The 22,749-nt window shown below is 40.8% G+C and overlaps 1 long non-coding RNA gene across 1 annotated transcript; it reads left to right on the top strand.

Annotated features, from left to right (window-relative positions):
• The first annotated feature begins 9,368 nt into the window (after positions 1 to 9,368).
• LOC120311219 lies at positions 9,369 to 14,233 on the top strand. The gene is made up of 2 exons (XR_005557558.1): positions 9,369 to 9,506; positions 13,665 to 14,233. It is a non-coding gene; the product is annotated as an uncharacterized LOC120311219 (long non-coding RNA).
• The last annotated feature ends 8,516 nt before the right edge of the window (positions 14,234 to 22,749 follow it).

Genomic DNA, 22,749 nt, shown 5'->3' with positions numbered 1-22,749 from the left:
TCTATATCTGGAAACATCTCAGAGAGCCTGCCTTGGAATCTGAACCAGGCAGACAGTGTCAATCCTTTTTAAGATACAAACAGGCTGCCTGCTTACCTGCCTGCCTGGTAACCTGATTTTTTTTTTGTTTGAGGCGAAGTAGCAGAAGAAACCCATAATGGGAATATAATCAGTTATATACAACCTGCTTCCTTCAGTTTGCACAATTGCAAATAAGAACCCAAAAAATTGTTACTATTACTTTTGACTAAATATGCACAAGAATAGGAGGAGAAAGCCACTACTTTCCAAAAACAACATCTCTGCCCATCTACAGTTTGATAAGCCATTTGGCTGTTGGAAGAATGTCCTGTGGACAGATGAAACCAAAACAGAGTTTTTTTGGTTTGAAGCCAACTTTTGGCAGCTCATAAAATCTGGACCCTGGAAACTTATAGCAAATTATGACACAATCATTGTATGCTGAAGAAGGGAGGGAATCACATAAAATGAATAAATCCAGAAGTGAGCTTAAGAGGTTCATTAACATTTTCAAAAGTCTCAAATCTTCCCAAAATGGAAAGTCTGTATCCTCCAATGATGTTGCATTTTACTGCCATTCTCCTTATGGCTCTTAGGCACCAAAAATATCCCATTTGATTAAAAAGGTGTAGCCCCCTCAGCTGCAAAAAGATTTGACTCTCTCAAGCTTGGAGAAATCTAATTGAACTTGTCAAACAGATTAGCATTACCCATAATCTTAATCTAGCCTAGAGAATCCAACTACTGTATTAGATTATATGACGTTGCAGAAACATTGCAGTTCATTTACTTTGTCTTTTGCACTTTCCTAAAAACATAAAGGTTGGGTTCTAATGCAATGAAAAAAATGTTCTGCTGAATTGGGCATCTGAAAACATTGTCCATAAAGTTCAACAATAAATAATGCAGAAGACATTTACAATTTGATGTGTTGTACAAACTGAGACAATTTGGAATCTATTTTAGTAAGCCATGGTTAAACAAGCCATATGGGAAACGAAAACATGTTAATGGTTATATGTTCCTTTTACCTCTATATTAGATGAATCTTATATATTACTAAATTCTCATGTCACTTTGATTGTAACCTTAATGGATTCACTCCTTTCTCCCTCCACAATGCTTATGGCACCTCTTAAGCACCCCGACAACTTTCCCATCCATATGAACTCTCCACAACCCTGTAGCACCTTTATGCACTCATGTGCATCATACCCATCTCACATCTCATCCCATATACCCTTCCTGACTTACAAGGTACTCCTGCACACTCTTCCAAAAATATGCCATACACCTGTGCACCCAGCCCAACCTGTACAGCATTTCTCACAAAACCCCATCCATCCACATGGACTCTCCCCAACCCTGTAGCACTTTTCATGCACATGTGCATCATACCCAACTCACATCACACCCCCAGATGCTCTTCCTGACCCTCTTATGCATCCCTATGCACCCCTCCTGATCTCTTGTGCATCTTCCCTGATCTCCACATCAAGGAGAAGGAATGAAGGAGGAGGGAGGAAAGGAGAAAAGGAAGAGAGAAGAAGGAAGAGGGAGGAAAGGAAGAGGGAGGAGGGAGGGACGAAATATTTACCTGCTGGCATCCTACTAAAAATTCAGTGGGGAAGCCAACAGGAAATCGAAGGTTGTTCCCGCTTCCACTGATTTTTTTTGCCCGCCCATGGTCATTCTGCTTCTCTGCTTAGGTAAGAGAATAATCTCTGAAATGATGACCCAACGGCTCATATGTTGTCTAGTTGGATATAAAAACTAATGGAGTTGCAGGGCAATTTTAGGCAGTAAAGCCTCTTGTTCTTTGGATTTTTAAAATTAAACCACATTCTGATTTAGGGCAGCATCCGAAAATCCCCAAACCAAGGAATGTAAAACAACAAAACAGAATTGTCAGATCATGCATTATGTTTGGTTTATTTTCCTCATGAACACACAAAAGGTCAGCAGCATCAAGAGAACAGGCAGGATCAAGCAATCAAAGACACACACCCCTTTGAAAGTGGCATCACACTCACATAAAAGGGCAAGGTTCAGTTATTGTGGTTTCAACACAGTTGGTGCCTCCCTGCCTGCAGATGCCCCTGCTAACCAAATGAAATTTATCTTTAACATAGTCATAGACCAGCATAAGACAGAAAGAAGGAATATATTCAATAAAAGAAGGCATCAAGATATAAAGGATATATAAAAGGCATATATAAGTTAAAAGACTGTAAACCCTCTGATAGAACACCTAAGCCCTGCTGAGACTATAAGGATGAATGTTAAGCACAAGCTAGAAGTCAAAGTTGTCTAGTTGCTACATTTTTAAAAAAAAATATTCACGGACCCTAGTGGAAACTTGTCCAATTGGCCAATTCTGAAACTTACGTACAGGGTGCAAAAAACAGTATTTTTTCAAGGCAAACTATTTTCAGATTTGCCTATCAAGAACAGAAAAGTTCAGGGGGAAAAAAATTAAAAACTGCAAGGACCATTCACATGCTCAGGCTTATGGCCTTCTGAACGGAACGTTGCTGTTTCCATCCTGTTTTAAGATTTCCTCTGCTCAGTTTAGAAAAACTCAACTGGTTGCATCAAAAAAAATGGTCATCCCTCCCCCCCCCCAAGTCACAAGGAAACACATCCCTCAGTATCCCTTAGTAACCATCAGGGAGCCTAGTTGGTGAGAAACATCAGCAGCATAAGGCCTGCTTTCCAACCGGCGAGGAAGTGCAGCCGCCTGTCTCTAAAACCAAGTGGGGAGGTGGATAGAGTCTAGTTACATTCCTGACCCACTTTCTTGTTTCCTCCTTTTCCCTCCTCCCGTTTCATGGAGCAGCCAGTCCAAGCTGTAGGAGCGTCCTTTCTGATTAGGAGATCCATAATGGTGTATGGTGTAAGCCCTCTGCTTCTCAGCTGTGGAGCTGCCCCTTAACAGTTCCTTCTTAAAGTACCATTATGGGCCGTACCTTGGCATGCAATAGAAGGAATAAAAAGAGGGGTTAAAATGGATATGGTGTCCTATAGACAGTTACTTATATGGGATGGACAAAACTGGCAGTTAAAATTACGGGAAGAGTTAGCACAAGAAAATATTATTTATTCTTGGTTCCAATATAGGCAATTATTAGATAGATGGAAGATGGACTGTAAGGTGGGTTTTTACAGAGAAGATGAAAATCTTATTAAGCAAGTGAAGGATCAAAGACAAACCCACATTAAGAGGATCTATGGGGTTTTAGTTGAATTGGATTCAGAAACGGAACTAATTAAAGATTGTATGATTAGATGGGCGCAGAATTTTGGTGAGCCAGTTCCATTGGACACCTGGGAAATTATTTGGGTGAGAAATGTCAAATTTACACAAGCACAGAACTTAAGGGAGAATTTTTATAAAATGTTTTATAGATGGCACCTTGATCCACAAAAAATGTCTTTTATGTACCCTGACTTACAACCTAAATGTTGGAGATGTGGTTGTATGGACGCTACTTATTATCATATTTGGTGGTCGTGCAGAGAGATAAAAGCATTCTGGATTAAGATATGGTGGAATATCCAGAGAATTTTTAAAAGGAGGGTAAAATTTACTCCACAATTATTTTTGTTAGGTATAGTTACTGATTGTGACACAAAGGAGGTTATATTGATGTTAAACTTGATAACAGCTGCGAGGCTGTTAGTAGGACAATATTGGAAGAAGGAATCTTTGCCTACATTGCAGGAATGGTTTCTTAAAGTGTCTCATTTGGCGGAAATGGCAAAGATTTCGGCTTTCTTAAAGGGACAAACGCAAGAGAAATTTCTTGCTGTTTGGGATAAATGGATAAAATTCATACAATTTAAATTTGATATAAAAATATTATATAGTTTTTTCATAATTTTTAATTTTATATATATATATATTTTCTATTTTATATTCTTTTTTTATAATTTTTTTTAACTTTTTCTTTAATTAAGCCTATATTCTGCTCTGGGAGGTCCTGGGGGGGGAAGGGGGGGGTTTGGGTAGGGGTGGGGGAAGGGGGGTTTTGTTGGGTAATGTTTGTTTTTTATTTGTATATGTTGTTTTTTGTTTTTGTATTGTTTCTTATTTTTTGTAAAATTTATAAAACTCTTTAATAATAAAAAAAAAAAAACAGTTCCTTCTCCAGCTATAATTCATTTCAGAACATGCTGTACAATGAGGACAAATTATACAAGCAGGGCTGAAGTGTCAGGCAGTAGTGTAGATCCTATGACACTGTACAAATGCAAATCACTTGCACCCCACAGAAGATGGAAGAGATGGAAAACGCTGGATAGAGGTTCTGTGCCAGACATGTCTAACACAAGGCCGGATGCAGCCTGCGAAGTGGTTTCATGTGGCCCACGAAGCCATTCTGGAAACAGTGAGGGAACGGCCCCCTCTGCCTTGGCCCTGGCCCAGGCCAGCTGGGAGCCAATGTACAATTTTGTGGTGGCCATCTATGCTGAAATGCATTCAGTCTTAGCTCCATTAAGCCCCCCCCCCATGGCCTGAGAGGAACAGTGAGGCTCCTCCAGTGGACCATGCCTTGGCACTTGCCCTGGTCCCACTCCCTTCTGCCAGAGACCCTCAGATCTGTCCCACTCCTGCCCAAGCCCCCATAGGCACTCTTGATGCGAACGATGTAGAGCTGGCCACACCCACCCAGTAGGCCACACCCATTCCTTCCACGCCCACCCAGTAGGCTGCACCCACCCTGGCCACACCCACCCAGTCCCCTGAGGGCAACCGCAAAGCTGATGCAGCCCTCAATGAAATTGAGTTTGACACCCCTGTTCTATGCAATATAGGTTGCCCTCGACTTACTACAATTGAGCCCAAAATTTCTGTTGCTAAACAAGATAGATGTTAAAGAGATGTGCCCCGTTTCACAACTTTTTTGCCACAGTTAAAGAAATGATTGCAGTTGTTAAGTGAATCGTGCAGTTAAGCAAATCTGGCTTCCCCCATTAGCTTTACTTGTCAGATCACATGACCCTGGGAGAGTACAACTGTCATAGATACATGCCTGTTGCCAAGTATCCAATTTTTGATCATGTGACCATGGAGATGCTACAACAGTCATGAATATGAAAAAGGTCATAAGTCAGGAAACGAATGGTTGTAAGTTAAGGACTACCTGTACATTTTTACTCCAAGTCAAGTGGCATAAATGTTACATAAATGTCCACCACAATATACAGCATGGACAGTGGTGGGATTCAGCCGGTTCGCACCACTTTGGCAGAACTGGTGGCTAATTTTTTGTTGCCCAGGCTCAGAACGGATGTCCGAAAGCGGCATCCACACAGAAAACCAGTTGTTCACATATTTGAATCCCACCACTGAGCGTGGATCCTCTAAATTGGATTTATTCCTGCATATTGCTCTTTCCAGCTCAAAAGTCCCAAATATTTTTAAAATTTCTATACTTCTGGGCACACTGTTGTAGGACAGCTCATACACACAGAAATGTTTGTAAAATAAGAGACAAGAGGATTTAAGTTCTTCACCCTCACATATTTATCAAGCTACTGCATTTTTACTCTAGAGTAGGAGCAGGTAACCTGCAGTTCTGGAGCCAGATATTATTCACCAAACTCAAATCCACAATTTCCTAACTTATTAGCTACAATATTGATCAAACGCCTCAATCAACTGAGATTCTGGGCAACATACAGTAAAAGCATTATATAGAATAGTTATCATCGTAATGACTGTTATATAATCAGTAATAGCCCATTATCAATCCAGGTTAAAGGCATACAGACTTGGGATAGGAAGCACTTCACAGTCTTGTGAAATACTGTACAAGGACATCCAGTATCTCATGTAGTTCATGAACCTTTACAGGGTAAGATGGTTATATAGTGGTGATAGATCACCTTTGAGAAGGTCTGCTACCAAGCTGGGGCTAGGACACTCAGCAGCTCCCTGTGGTGTTTAGTCCAGCAATAAAACCTGTAGTGTAACTCTCATAATAAACATATAAATAAATAACACCCCCAATTCTTCTTCTCCCCCCAAATCTGGGCCTGTCCAGTAGTAAGTACCCCACCTACTTTGTAGTCTTCAGGCCTTCAAAAACGTTAGATGCCATGTTAATAATGATGGAGAAAAGAGTAACTATGTAAGTTCCATACAGTAATTATCTGTATTATTCCATTTTGAAGGAAAACTTTTCCTTGAAACAACATCCAAAGCACTGCAGTGGGATATATCAAGCAGCATTTTACCAGGCTAAGGTTGGCCTAACGCAGGCATGTCAAACTGCTGGCCCATGGGCCAGATGCATCACTCCAAAACCGCACCCATCCCATTGCCGGCAATGGGGAAAAAGTCCCCATACGTTGTGCGACGTCACGAGTTTGAATGGGTCTGAACATCTAAAGATGATCTAATTGGGGTGTCCTTGACAGGTTCGGTGATGTGAACCAGACAACAGGCCTTATTAGTGGTGGCTCCTCCATTAGCAAAGAAGTTAAAAATATCTTGCTCAAGTGAGTTTGTGTTCCTTAGTTGTTTCTCAGTGCTGGTTATGTGACATCTTTTTTGTATTGTGTTTTATCTTGCTATTATCTATACAGAGCCTGTTGCAATTGAGGCAAGATATTGAACATAAATTAATAAATATATGGGCTGTAAAGAAATGGCTGCCTGAGCTGCCCCAGTCTCTAAAATGCAGGTAGTCTTCGACTTAAAATCACAATTGAGCCCAAAATTTCTGTTGCAAAGTGGGAGAGTTAAATGAGTTTTGCCCCATTTTACGACCTTGCTTGCCACAGTTGTTAAGCGAAGCACTGCAGCTAAGTTAGTAACTTTCCTTCTCAGGAGGTCTCAAAAGGTAAATCACATGACCGCAGGACAATGCACCCATCACAAATATAACCCAGTTATCAAGTACCCAAATTTTGATATAATAATAATAATAGAAAAGTTGGAAGGGACCTTGGAGGTCTTCTAGTCCAACCCCCTGCTCAGGCAGGAAACCCTAAAGCCTACCTATACCAATCAAACCCTATTTGATTGTGGGGATGCTGCAATGGTCAGTTATAAATCACTTTGTTCTGTGCTGCTGTAACAACTCACCTCAAAAAGGGCAGATCAGCAATTAACGGTATCTGATAAAACTATGTATTTCCTTTTATTTTATTTATAAAATACCCCCAGCAAGCTGAAATTAAAAGATCATCCTGGTTGAGGCTAGTGATTTCCTATAAGCCTTCTGAAAAAGCAAAAGCAAATTTTTTGCAACGACGTTACTTTATTTTGAAACCGAAAGATGCCTGGAAGTCTCGTCCTTTAGGCTATAAAACCTGACCGCTCGTCAAGCCAGTATGGATAGGATTTGATCATGCCCCGAGAAATGCCTTTAGCATAGGCACAGAAGAACTCTTAAAACCATTATTTCATTTTATAACGCCCCAGCGCTTGAATTCAGGCTCAAATCCGGCAAACACATTGCAAAACAAAAGAAGAAGAAAACGATTGAGGCAGAATTGGCAAACAAATGCCAATATTTTATTATCTGGCGGAGTTCCTGAGCCATCAGCAGTTGTATGAGAGAATTTTAACAGCTGAAGATTTCCCAACATGGAAATGCACTAATTAGGGTGGGGAGGCGAACAGCAGCCGTTTAATTTCTGCTTGTCATGCAGCTGTTTAGAAGACCCAACATCCCGGGGAGGGGGAGGGGCGGGCTTTTCGTTGCGGAGAGGAGAGGGGAAGGGGGGAACCAGAGCTAGTGGTTGTGCAGTTTGCACAACTACGAGTGTTCTGCAATCCTGCAGCCGCTTGCAAAGTAAAGCTATAGCACTTTCCATTAGAAGCGACGGGTAGATTCTCTTCTCAAAATTGCGTTGGACACACACACACACACAGCGAGGCTGAAACCCCTACACTGAGAGACTTCTCTCAGCAATTTGTACTCCCGGGCTTCTCAAAAAGCCAACTAGGTGGGAACTCCTGCGCGCCTCCTTTGTGGGAAGAATACGGGCGAAGGGGTCAAGCTGCAAAGAGCGGCAACCCATAAAAACCACATCTTGGGGAGCAAGAACCCCGAAACGGCGACAAGTTCCGTCCCGTGGATAGGTCGGTCTCCTGAATACCGAATTAATGAACTTGGAGGCTAAAACATATAAAGAACGGTTGCTAGAACTGGGTTTGCTTAGTAAGGATCAGGGGTGACATGATAGCAGTCTTTCAATATCTCAAGGGAGAGGGAGTCGAGCTATTCTCCAAAGCACCTGAAGGCAGGACAAGAAGCAACGGATGGAAACTAACCAAGGGGAGAAGCAACCTAGAACTAAGGAGACATTTCCTGACGGTTAGAACAATTAATCAGTGGGACGACTTGTCTCCAGAAGTTGTGAAGGCTCCAACACTGCAAGTTTTTAAGAAGAGACTGGAAATCCCTTTGTATGAAATGGTTGGACTAGAAGACCTCCATGGTCCCTTCTAACTCCCGCGTTAGGACACGCTACGAATGTTAAAGTTTGCAGTCCGGTCTGCCATGCTGGGGCCACCGCTCCTGCCTTTAATTCTCGCTTCGGGCGTGGGCGGCGTGTGCGCCAGCCTTCCACCTCCTTTCCCTCCCCCCCCCAACAAGCCGTGTCTGCCTTCCTCGGCTTTTTCTGCCTTCGCGTTTCCCACCGTCACCTCGTCGTGGGGAAACAATCCAGGAGCGCAGTTTTGCAGAAGAGCCTTCGCGCGCGCGCGCAAAAAAAAAAAAAAAAAGGCTCCACCGTCCGCAGCTGGATTGTGATTGCGGCGCTCACCAGCTTCCCGCGGGAGCCGTTCCCCTCTTTTCCCGCCTCGGGCTGTGCGGCAGCGGCGGCGCTTGAATGGCCCGGCGCGAATAAGGCGCGCGGCGAAGCTTAGCGGGGAGGCGGCGCGAGCCGGAGCTGCAACTGCTGGGAATCCCGTTTCCTCTTCGGCCTAGCGAGTGCAGGCGGCCGTGTGAGGCCCTGCTTTAACGCAAGAAGGAGCGCACCTCGCTATCCTTTGGCGAGGTAGAGAGACGGACGGCACCGCGCTGCGGCAGCAGAATAGGAGGAGATCCTCGGTTTTCTGCAGGACACCTGTCCCTTGAACAACTGCTGCCAAGGCGGGTAGATTAATATCTGCAGTTTCGCCGGCAAGGCAATGGGTTGGGGGAAAGCGTCACTTGATTTTTTTATTTTTTGTTGTTGTTAACATTTTTGCTTGCCTTGGTGCTAAAAGACCGAAAGATCCTGCTACACAGAATGGTAACTCCGACGAGAAGGGTCGCGAGGATGTTTTTGTTTCGTTTTTTTAACTTCCAACGAGTGCCGAAAGTGTACGATGAGCTTTATGAAGAAGACTTTTTAAGGATAATCCTGCTGTACTGCATAGCTTCAAAGGAAATACTAAGCCTTTAAAAAAAAAATAACCGATGCCTTCCATATGTAAAACAGCTTTATTCCCTAGTTAATGCTGAATTTCTTGTTAATATAAAGTATGTAAATTTCGTGTTATGCGTGGTCTGGGAGGCGAGATTGTGCCTTATTGTTAACGCGGTTATTTCTGGTCCTTGCGTGGTGCTGTTGGCACCGGGGCAGAGTCTAGTTTATGGCAGATTGTTTGCAGTAACATCTTGATCTATCCGGAGCTGTCTTTTTCCATGAGTTAGGTGGCCAGACACAAGACGTCAGGGCTCCTTAAACGGTTTTCAGGGTTGAGAATTTCAGCAGATGTTTGCACAATAAGCTACACCTGTTCAAATATCTGTTTTTTTTGCACAGAAATATTGGAGCCTTGTCCTATGGAGCTGGCAGCTCCAGCTGCATGTTACTGATGTCAAGATAGTTTCCACAATAGAGACCGCAGAAGGTGGCCATTGTTGTGAAACAAGCAGAGTTGCACAAAACATAACTCATTTCTTTTTCTTTCTCGTTTTGTGCTGCCTTATATTAGTCCCTCACTGGGATTGGCATGTTTTGCAATTACATGGCATTCTTCTGGTAGAAAAAAAAGTCTTATCGTTTTTGTGCTGAAACTTCCCTTCCCATGGAGGGTGCATATCTTAATTTCATAGCATGCATAACCCTCCTTAATCCACCTCCTTTCAAAATATTGAACTGCTATATCAGCAGCAGGCAACCTGATGCTTTCCAGATGTTTTGGACTTCCAGCCCCTTTATGGCCTATAGCAAAGGTTGGGAGGGTAGTCTAAAAATATCTGGCATATGCTAGGTTACCTACAGCAGTTTTCCTTGAACAAATCAATTTTCCCATTGCTTGCACCTTCCCTCTCCCTCCCCCCATGGTTTGACTGAACTGAGAGACTAACACTAATTCAGACATATTAGCCTGCAGCCTAAATGCTGAAGGTGTAGATTGATAATGAGAAAGTGCCATGCTGGTTCATGTCCTCCCTTTTCCATTTGTCTTGGGAATTCCTCTGAGTACAGTACAGGTGGTCCTCATCTTATGACTACAGCTGAGCCCAAAATTTCTGTTGCTAGGTGAGGCAGTTAAATGAGCTTTGCTCCATCTTACAACCTTTTTGCCACAATTGTTAAGTGAATCACTGCAGTTGTTAAGTTAATAACACAGTTTTTAAGTGTATCTGGCTTCCCCATTTACTTTGCTTGTCAGAAGGTCACAACTGCAACCATCATAAACATGCGTCTGTTGCCAGGCGTCTCAAATTTTGATCACGTGATCATGGAGATGCTAAAAAGGTCATGCAAAGTGTGAAAAATGGTCATAAGTCACTTTTTTCAGTGCCATTATAACTTTGAACGGTTACTAAACAAACTGTTGCAAGTTGAGGACTACCTGTTAAAGTCACCACCCTACAGCTAACTCAGCTTGTATATTACAATACAGACAATCCTTAACTTACAACCATTTGTTTAGTGGCTGTTCAAGGTTACAACAGCACTGAAAAAATAACAACTGTTTTTCATATGCCAGTTGCAGCATCCCCAGTGGTCAGATGATCAAAATTTGGACACTTGGCAACTGGTTCATATATATAACGGTTGCAGTGTCCTCAGGTCATGTGATTATTCTTGCAACCTTCTGACAAGCAAATTCAATGGAGAAGCCAGATTCACTTAACAACCGTGCAATGATTCACATTAACAATTGTCTTGCTTAACAGTGGACATTTTGAGCTCAGTTGTTGTCATAAGCAGAGGACTGACTGTAATTATAATGTGAATGTTAGGTTCTATTCTTCAAATCAGGCAAATCTGAGAACGTTCATAGATGGTGGTAGAAATATTATGCTAGGACTATGCCATCATACAGTATGAGCTAGAATTGAGCCAAAGCCATAATTTCCATCTCCAGGTTCTGATTTGATTCTAAAGTTTCCCCTAGAAGGTATCTTGTGGCCAGGTCATCCCATAAATTCCATATTGTCCTTATAGTTAGTGATATAAGCAGCTATTTTACTGGAGATTGTATAAAATAGATGGCGCTTGCTTTCTCTTCCAGAAAGAGGAAGAAAAAAATTTGTAGGCTAAGCAATTTATAACAACAACAGAATTGGAAGGGACCTTAGAGGTCTTCTAGTCCAATCCCCTCCTCAGGCAGGAAACCCTATACCATTTCAGACAAATGGTTGCCCAGTCTCTTCTTAAAAACTTCCAGTGTTGGAGCATTCACAGCTTCTGGAGGCAGGTTGTTGCGCTGATTAATTGTTCTGTCAGGAAATTTCTCCTCAGTTCTAGGTTGCTTCTCTCTTTGGTTAGTTTCCATCCATTACTTCTTGTCTTGCATTCAGGTGCTGTGGAGCAGGGCTTTTCAACCTTTTCACCCATTATACCACTTTTAGGATATGGCAATATCCAGATACCACCAGTCACTTAGCAACATATCAAAAACTTGACGACCAAAAAAGGAAAAAAGTGATGAAATACTAGTAGTCCTCAACTTACAACAGTTCGCTTAGCGACTGTTCGAAGTTACAATGACACCAAAAAAAGTGCCGAGCAAGACACCTGCCTGCCCACCCAGCGGCGCTCTTCCTCCTGTCCGAGGTTTTTGTTGTTGTGAGCATTTCTGTTGAGGATTGGCAGTGGGGGTGGGGTGGGGGGATGTTCGGTTTTTATTCCCCCCGTCTGCTGGGTGATTGCAGCAGGTTTTGGTCACTTCACATGACCCTGGGACGCTGTGACCATCATAAATATGAATCAGTTGCCAAGCATCTGAATATAAATCACAAGACCCTGGAGATGCTGCAACATTCCAGCTGATCGGCACTTCTGGACTCAGCAGAAGCACCAGGATCAACGCTGAGCTCCAGCTGGAGCCTGGCGCTTCAGCTGAGCCCTGACAGCCCTGCAGCTCCAGCCATCTCTCACTCAGGCTTGTGCAGTGCTGCCACTGGTTCAGCTCATTCCCCTCCCCCGCTACCACTTTTATAGGATGGTTGCGTACCACCTGCCAGGTGCCAATGTACTACAGGTGGTACCCGTACCACTGGTTGAAAAGCCTTGCTTTGGAGAATAGCTTGACTCCCTCTTCTTTGTGGCAACCCCTGAGATATTGGAACACTGCTATCATGTCACCCCTTGTCCTTCTTTTCATTAAACTGGACATATCCAATTGCAGCAACTGTTCTTTATATGTTTTAGCCTCCAGTTCCCTAATTTATTGGGCTTTGATTATATAATAAGGAAATCTATTTATGTACTGTATGTAAAAAGCTGGATTTATATACTGTGTCATGCTTTAGCTTACTTTAACTGAGTTTTGTTGACGAAGCTACCGTGCAGGGTTCACAAACAGTTGCTAGGCTGATGCAATGTACTGTTCAATAAATGCTGCTAGAAACTATGACATCAGAGTGACATTGCACACGAGTCATATTATTGCATAAATCAGGATGCAACTGACACAGGTTACATGATTGTTACATCTGTGTAATGGAGTCACTGTATATGTGATGTAACCTCTAACCCATTCATGGTTAAAGTGTTAAATCCAAATCAGGCTGGTTAAACATGATGCATAAACTGATCACTCAGTCGGATACTGAATCACAACTAAGAGTTCACTGGTTTTCCCTCTGACAGCAAAGAGAAAACCTGTGACAATTGTTTCCAAATCTTGAGCAAACAAAAGAACTCCAGATACCCCATGTTAGCAAATAACATTATTTTTAAGCTGGTCTCATGACTTGTGACATCCAGTTACAGATCAACTAGGCTCCTGCCACCCTCAACTGATAAAAAGCAATCTCTCAGATAGACAGATAAACTGCAACTGAGATTTAAAAGAAGGAAAGCTCACTATGCACAATTCTGAGCTTATTTACAAAGAATTGTTCCAATTAGCATGTTAAAGTGTGTTCTTATGCATGGCATTTTAATAAGATTTGCTCTAAAAGGATCTGCAGTGCATATTTGAAAAGTAAATGTCTAGAAGTAGTGAATTCTTTTCATAAGTAATTCCAAACAAGGGGTGCTTATACACCGCCTAAATAGTGGGAGAGAAGGTTAGATTGCAGATCTAAACCCACTTAATTAGCAGTAAGCCCCATTGCATTTAGTGTAGTACTGAAGATGTATTGATGCCTGTATATGAAAATATGCCAAGTGTAAAAAGAACAGTGGCACTTACCTGCTGTTTTATTTTCATTTTATTTTGTCACATAAAGGTTCCAGGTCTTGGATGGAAGCTTTCCTGCAGAACTGGAAAATCAGAGAATATTTTTCTCCATGCTGCTGATTAAAGTACACAACATTGCTGCAGGAGGACGTCACCAGTAGGGCTTTGTAAACCACTGCACCTTAACGAACAATTACTTCCTCTTTCTATTCCATTGTTACTATTACGATTGCAGTCTTAGGCTCACTTAAACTTTGGAATAAATAAGTGCTGTGGTACAGTGTAGCATTATTTTTGAGCAAATGTGCATAGTTCACAACAGAACTTCCCCCTTGCTGTACCCTGGTTGTTCCATATAAAAGAATATATGGGACTGTAGTTGGTGCCTGTTTCATTTCTGTGGTTTGCATGTTTGTTTACTGTGTTTTTTAAATTCATTTTATGCACTTTGAACATTGTAGTTGCTGAGAGGAGCACCACCATGTGGAGGAGAATTTTTGTGGTTGAAATGTTAATTTTGAGCATTCACTAGGGTGCAGAGACAGATAACTAAATTTATTTCACTGTAAATGAAAACGTGAATGTGAAACTGCAAAATAAAAGCAAATTGTAGGGCTAGTTTTAGTCAGTATTTGAACAGGCCTATAAATATAATAATTTCCTGGCATCTCTTCTTCCATACCTTCTGTTTTATATTCAGTGACACATAAAAAATTACAAATATATATCATCATGGCTACTGGAGATTTTGGTACATGGCTGCCACATTCTGGGTCCCTAATATATTGCTTACAGTAATAATGAGCCCATAACGTGTTCCTGGGTGATTCTTTTAATTAAAAAGAAAAATGGAAAGCCAACATGCTGCAGAGCAAAATATCAGCCATAAAGATAATTATGTTTTTCAGTGATCCATGGGACCCAGAGGCATATTTAGAGCCAACCACTGTTTTCTCTTGGTAAAGGGGTGCTTTAATGATGGCTTGAATGACCATCGTAGAACATTTTCTGACAATATACACTTGAACATACTCTTAAAATTCCAGGTCTGCCCACTGACTCAAAAGATTGGGGTCCTTTGTTTTTTAAATCATAGCTTTAAAGGAAGAGTTAGGTAACCTATTTTGGATTGTAGATGCTCTGTTGTGTGTGGGTGTGCAAAGACTTGAACTTAAGAAAGTGGTTGAGCCAAAGGAAAATGGGCAAAGCCAGAAGCAAAAGGTGGATAAGGAAAATAGCAAATAAGACAAGGATGTAAATATTTAATAAATAAAGTACTGTATATGAATAAAAGCAGCAGACATTCCAAGGGGTCCAGAAGATAGACATGATAACCCATCCATATATCTGGTAGCCTTGGACATTATTTTTTCTTCAAACTGAAATTACTTTAGTCTGTATTTTGTTTTGCTCAACTGTTTGTCCTCAGATGAGGCATTGAAACAGAATGTCAAGTTTAAACAGTTAAGAGATCAGTTGTAGGATACTTCTGAAGTTTAATTTTACTTGAATGCTTTCTATAACTAGTAAACACCTATCAGTGCATGTAATATTTCATTTATTTTTATCTTTTTTCTAACCCAGATTTAGATCTTAATTCTTTTATTTCATTGGACTATACAATCTAACATGCATGGGATTAGACCAAAATTAAGTGTATATTGACTTTTGCACAGTGTTATGTTCTCTGGATGAAATTTCTCTTTTTCACTTGCACATTTTTTCTTATACACATGTACATTCTTGATACCATAGGATGATGATGATGATGATGATAATAATAATAATAATAATAATAATAATAATAATAATAATAATAAAAGGTGGAAGGGACCTTGGAGGTCATCAAGTCCAACCCCCTGCTCAGGCAGGTAACCCTATACCATTTCAGACAAATGGCTGTTCAGTTTCTTCTTAAAAACTTCCAGTGTTGGAACATTCACCGCTTCTGGAGGCAGGTTGTTCCACTGGTTAATTGTTCTAACTGTCAGGAAGTTTCTCCTTAGTTCTAGGTTGCTTCTCTCCTTGATTAGTTTCCATCCGTTGCTTCTTGTCCTGCCTTCAGGTGCTTTGGAGAATAGCTTGACTCCCTCTTTTTTGTGGCAGCCCCTGAGATACTGGAACTCTGCTATCATGTCCCCCCTCGTCCTTCTCTTCATTTAAACTAGACATACTTTTCCTTATATGCTTTAGTCTCCAGTCCCCTAATCATCTTTGTTGCTGGCAGGTTAATATGTGGTAGCCAAAAATCAGAAGTTTGTTAGCACTTTTTGAGACATCATTAAAAGGCATCAGATTTCCTGAGCTATTTTTTTTTTACTGTCGTTCCTGGTAGTCCTGTATGTTTCATCACAATGCAAACCTGAGATTCTGCTATGGCAGTGGTTCTCAACCTTTTTAATGCTGCGACCCCCAACCGGTCATAAGTCGAGGACTACTCAACCGGTCATAAGTCGAGGACTACTCAACTGGTGCAGCACCGTTTGCAGAATGGGACTTTTGGCGGGCTCAGCAGGGCAGAGACAGCCTGGACAATTCCTATTGGCTTTTGAAAGCCAATAGAATTAGACTCTATTCAAGAGAGTCTATTCTATTGGCTTTCAAAAGCCAATAGAATAAAAGGGAGTAGCACAGCTAAGGAAAAGGGAAAAAATGGCGGACTGCGTTGTTTGGCGACCCCCGTGAAATGGTCGTTCGACCCCAAATGGGGTCCCGACCCACAGGTTGAGAACCACTGTGCTATGGGATTGCTTTTAAATTAAGCATATTTTCAATAACCAAAGGACAGCGACCTTTTCAGGCCCTGAATGTCTTCCTGACCGTGTATAGTGCAAATGGCCCCAAAATTCACTTCATAAGAAGTATTGAATCAAATATTGTTGGGCTATATTGGCAACCTAGATTTAAGACTTGCTGATGATATTGTTTTCATATTGAAATGCAAGGTTTATGTTGTTACATATGTGCCTGCTACTACTGTTTTAAGTTTTCTATTGTGTAAACCAACTGGAGTAGATCTCACTTCAAAAGTTTGACAATGGTGTGAGTAAATATGGTCAACGCTACATTTCTCTCTTTTTAAAAATGTACTGTTTCATTTAACATTGCATCTTCCTATCCCTAAAATATTAATTGCCTGATGAGCAAGTATCAGAAAGCGTTCTAACATGCATGCTGCAAAGATTCTACTGACGTGCCCAAGAATTTGCAGGTATCTGAAATTCAAGTTATTTTTAATAGGAATGCTATCCATCTCTTTCTGTCTTTGGATTTTATTATTTAACTTGACTGCAATGTGAGGGCTCAGTCCTAAAAGGTTGGAGGGGTTAACTAAAGTGTATTTCAGATATGCAGAGATTCCTTTTTTCAGAATGAGTTAACTTAGATTCTCTGTTGCTGGTACAGATTGTAGCTTCAAAGACTATAAACATAAAGCACATCACATTATCAAAGAAGGAAAGGACCAAAGTCTAACTACAATAGGTTAATTTGTCTCTTGATTTCCTTCCAATTGCAAGTTAGTATTGCTTTTGAAAAAATTCTAATATCCAAGGAGAAAGTCTTGGTGATTACTGTGACTCAAAAGAAGGAATGAATAAAATAATAAATTTTTAAAAAGTTCAGTACCCAGTGAACTGGTTAAACTTACCACTGTCCTTTTGGAGGAAGAAAAACATAGCCAGTTTGCTTTGATTTCCTTATACTCATTTAGATAAGGCTTGATACCAAACTGAGCAAGGAACTCCAGTCTTAAATCCCTTAAATTCAGTAACACAACTTCTAATGTATTTAATATAAATGGAAGCCCAAGTTGTGTTAATGAAATGATCATCTTGTGACTGTTTAGAGAGAACAGTCCGTTCACTAGATATTTCTAATATAAGGAAAGTGAAATTTCTCACCACAGGATGAATCCAGCACATATCACACACCACGTGGGCTCATGAAAGATTTCCTATATGTCATACTTTCCCATAACTCCTCTTATCTCTTGGCTGTTATCTCAGAGTTGGGGAGGATTTTTAAAAAATTGGTTTGCATATTATAGCAGAAACCCTGTGCTCTGGGCTTTGACTTGCAGGTTATTTCTGGCAGGTTATTTTTGAAAGTAGTTCAAAGGCTTCTGGAGAACTTTGTGATCTTCAGAGTCTTCATTATTTCTTTGACGTTTAATCTCTAGAGTGAATCTTTCTCTAAAGCAGCTCTATTGCTGTTCTCGAAGTTAAAAAGACTGTCAGTTTCTGGAGCAGATCAAATTCCATCTGTGCTTCAGAGAATCCATTGCTACTAGATAATTTGGCATTTCATCTCTGAGTGTTAACATTTTGAACATTTTCTCCCTGTTATGTGCAAGCATCTTAGCAAACATGCAACGTGCAAATTGAATTGCAAAAAAACAAATAGATTTGGACACAATATTTGTGAAGGAAAGGGGACCATGAGTGTTACTTAGTTATTATTTCAATATATACTCTGTTTTAGGAGAAGGTTATCTTGCAACTAAAAACCACTGTGACTGGATCTGCACAGTTGGATGTCTATCTGCCAGGTATAGTTTTTGTGGCCATTTCCCAGTTCAATTCTGGATCTTAAAAGATTTCATCCCTCTAGTCTCATTTGTTAAATCCCTGAATCCTGTTTAGATAATAAAAAGGCTTTGATGTTCCTTGATTACTAAAATATTTTATCTAAATCTTTTGAAAGGGGGGACGACAGGCAGGCTGAGAAACATAATGTAGAATTTGGCAAAGAGAGATAGAACATCTTACCTGGAATTAGGATGGAACTGTGGGGTGTGGAAGAATTACTGTTTGACAATCAAGCAGGAATAACTTTTGGGGTGCCTGCTTTCTTGTTCAATCTCCTAGTTCTGTATATTTCTTATAAAGAGGGGAAACTTTCTAATGCATCCTCATTCCTGGACAAGCAGTAATTAAAGGGCCAACAGTTTATTTCAGCCAGGAAAACATAGTTATAGCAATAGCACTTATATACCACTTCACAATGTTTATAGCACTCTCTCAGCAGTTTACAGAGTCAGTATATTGCCCCCAACAATCTGGGACCTCATTTTACAGACCTCCGAAGGATGGAAGGCTGAGTCATCCTTGAGTCAATGAGAATTGAACTTGTGGCTATGGGCAGAGTCAGCCTGCAATACTGCATTTTAACCATGTGCCGCCATGGCACAATTATACACAATTGCTTATACATAAGCAATTCTTGTTAATGGATAGGGGTATCAGTTCTTACATCCCACTCCACTAAGGCATTTTCAAGAGGACAGGAATAATGAGACAAAAGTTTTAGTAATGATTAAGAATGAAAATGGTAAATTTAATCTCAAAGATTCTTCCACAGGCAAAGTTTCATTAGGCATGTATTTGTAGTTCCTTATTTTTCTTGGCTTTTGGCTAAATGTACCTTTTGTATTTGGATCTTAAAAGGAAAGAAGGCTCATAATTCAGCTGTCTTGAGCAAGAAGACACCTGTTAATATAAGAGAAAGGGGGAAGGTTAAATAAAAAGAACTATGGTTGTATTGAAAGAACAGATACTCCCAGGTAGTGTCTAAGATGGTACAATCAGTTTTGTTGTTGTAACGCTCAGTTCCCTCTTCTCACTAGAATAGATGTGCCTATTTCGTATTGGGATGTGAGCAGGGATGGGCAACTATGCCCCTTTATGACCTGTGGACTTCAACTCCCAGAATTCCTGAACCACCACAGCTCAGGAATTCTGGGAGTTGAAGTCCACAGGTCATTAAAGGGACATAGTTGCTAACTTAGTATGTGAGAATTCTGGAAGGGATATCTAGGTAAAAAGATATCCTAAAAGCCTGCACAGCCATATATCAGAGGCATGCAACTAATCCTTGGCTGAAGACTACCATGAACATAGATTATTTGTGCTAGAGGTTGCACTTAAAAAGTGGTTAGGTTGGGATAAAGATATGAATTAGAGCCAAGATAAAAAAAATAATTTTTTACACTTTTTGCATTTAATTGCTGTAATTAAATTGTTTTGAAATTTAATAGTACTATCCATATTAAAATATGTTATCTTGGATTAAATATCGCTATATAGCAGCTTATTTGGATAGGTGGTGCGGTGGCCACATCCAAACAATCTGTGGATGCACATTGTTCATTTTTCCCTCTGCTGAAAATGGCTGTGACCTCATTTATAGCCTAACAACTTTGTATATCTCAAGTAGCTTTAGCTGCAGCCAATACAGCTTAATATATCTGAACACTGGTATCCTAGGTGTTAGATGGTTGTGAATCACACCAGAAGGAATTCCTAATGACACACTGACTCTCCTGTGTTGCTTTCTGTGCAAGAGTTGTCAACCATCGCAAGCATCAACCTGCCCCTTCAAGCAGTGCTACTGGGCAAAGTTCTCAATTACTTTGGTGTGTCGAGCATTATTTCAAGGGCGTGACCCATAAAGGGAAATGCCTTTTCCTGGAAGATGAATAAATGAATGGGTTTCCTTAGTTCAATTTACCCTAACAAACACATATTTAAGGAAAGGTATCAGTTCATACAGGAATAAGGCTTGACCATTGTCCAGCTGAACCAACCAATGTTGCTAACTGAAGAACAGATTAATTGAAATCCAAAGATTTAATTAGGGACATGTATACCGATTCATTAAATTACATCTGGTTAATGTAGAGGCAGGCCATTTTTTTCCCATGGCCATGGATTGCAGCTCTAATCTGGGGATATGTTGACGGTGTAAAATGGGTACAATTGTATCTCCTATGTAGATGGGGCTGTATCAAAAAAAGTCGGGATATTTTCAAAACTTTTTTTAGCCCTTATACTACTAGTTTTCATGTGTTTTCTGTCTCTTAAGTGGTTTATATTAACCAAAATGAAAGAGTCACAGCACTGCAAAAAGAATTTGGAGGAATTTGGGGTCTAGGTGGAACATACTGCATGTCTTGTTTCCACAAGTTGTCCATACTTGAATTAATGCTAAATACATCTGCCACATGTAGGGGTGAGAAAGAGGAATTTAAAGCTATCTTTTGTTTACTTTAATGTTTTACAGGGTAGACTTAAGTCTCATTTAATTACTTTTGGGATGGTCCAGATTTAAACATTTGGATGGTGAGTATCACCCATTACATTATCAATACTGTAATGGCTTTTACATTTCCATTGAGTTCAGTGGACTTTTGTTCCTGTGGGATTTTTTTTCTGATTTCTATACACTGTCTTGATGTCACTTGTGGAAAAGTGGATATAAATATTTGTATTAATAATACATATTTATTTTTTCAGGTTTTTTACCACTATAATTTTGTAAATCTTGGCATTTTACAAAATAAAAATATCCACAGCAAAATAATGTAAGCAAAGTAATACAATTAAAGATAGAAGTCCATAAAACAGCGTAATTATTTTAAAATCAGAAGAGTATAAAAGTAACCATATTGGTTATGGTGCTATCCTGACAATTTCAAGACACCCTCCATTTTGACCAACTTCTAGAAAGTCAATAAGGTTGCCTAGAACAGGGCTTTTCGACCTTTTCACCAATTGTACCACTTTTAGGATATGGCAATATTCGAGTACCATCTAGCAAGGTGTCAAAAACTTGATGACCCAAAAAAAAAAAAAAACAAACCCAAAAACAAAAAACCTGTTGAAAGTTGCAATTGCACTGAAATGACTTATGACCATTTTTCACACTTATGACCTTTGCAGCATGCCCAGGGCCATGTGATTTATATTTGGATGCTTGGCAACTGATTCATATTTATGATGGTCACAGTGTTCCAGGATCATGTGATCCCCTTTTGCAACCTTTTGACAAGCAAAGTCAATGGCAGGGCTGCTGATGGCCAAGTGCTAAGGCAGGACTTCCCTCCCTCTTTCTCATTCCCATCTCCTTCCGAAGAAAGAATTTGAACCCCCTCCCCCATATTTTCTCTCTTCCATATATTCATCAAACAAGGAAAAGCCTCCAGAGACAGAAAAGACAAGTGCTGAGTGAACTAGTTTAAAAAGGCACATTCCCCTTTAAGAATTAGCTACTGGCTAGAAAAGAAAGTTAAGCAGCCGGCACTTAAGGAAGAAAAAAAAATGTAGTAAGTACTGGCTTCTGGCTAAGGCAGCCTTGCTACATGGCTCCATTCTTAAGTAAAGGAATGCTACAGGCAAAATCCATTCAGGAGAAAAATACTTTAAAATCCCTTGCAACAAAACTTACAGCTAACAATAGCAGAGCAATAGAAGCTAACAGGGGCCATCAGCCAAATAGAAATTGCCAAACACTCCTTAAGAACAGAAAGCTCACATTGCACAAATCCCAGGATTTCAAAAGCACATAAGAATCCTTCTACTCTCCATCTTCCTGCCTCACCTCCAGCCATTGCTGCCTTTTTTCACTCCTCTTGGAGGGTGACCCCTCCCCCACTGCATTTCTTGCCTGTTTGCTGCTGCCAGCGCAGGTGGCTGCCACAGCAGTAGTAGATCAGCTCATGGCCAGCCTGCCTGATCTCCTCTCCTCTCCCCCCACCACCCTCCTTCTTCTTTCCCTTCAATGCAGTAGAGATGACTCTGCCTCCTCCCAAGACTGCTGCTTTTTTTTCTCTCCCTCTCCCACCCAAACTGCCTCCTTTTATAGCCTCTCCTGTCTCTGTCCCCCTCCTCCTCCCCTCATGGGGGAGAGTGAGCAAGGAGTGAGCCTGGGGCCTTTGCCTTGCCCCAGCAACTCTGCTGCTGCAGAGGACTCTCTCACAGTAAGTCCTTGCCTGCGCTGACTCTTTCCCTCCCCCACACTGGGCCAGGCAGGGTTGCGTACCACCTGCCATTTGTTAATGTACCACAAGTGGTACGCGTACCACCGGTTGAAAAGTCCTGGCCTAGAAAATTAGAATTTAGGGAAGAGGACCAATTATAAATGGAGCCAGGGCAAAAGTTGGCAATTTAGTGGTGCACTCATGTAGGCAAATACCCTTTTCTTAACACACAATTGATAGGCAGTCTCTCCCTATTCCCCTGCCCCACCCCAATAATATGGGCTGCAAACATTTGTATATCTGATATATCTCTTTGCTGCCATCCAATTATTTTTAGAATTTTGATAGCCAAATATGGTAGCCCCCTCCTTCTCAT

This window comes from Crotalus tigris, unplaced genomic scaffold, assembly GCF_016545835.1.
Source record: "Crotalus tigris isolate CLP2741 ecotype Arizona unplaced genomic scaffold, ASM1654583v1 scf7180000017567.3851432, whole genome shotgun sequence".
NCBI lineage: Eukaryota > Metazoa > Chordata > Lepidosauria > Squamata > Viperidae > Crotalus > Crotalus tigris.
This window is presented reverse-complemented; position numbering and strand designations above follow the sequence as displayed.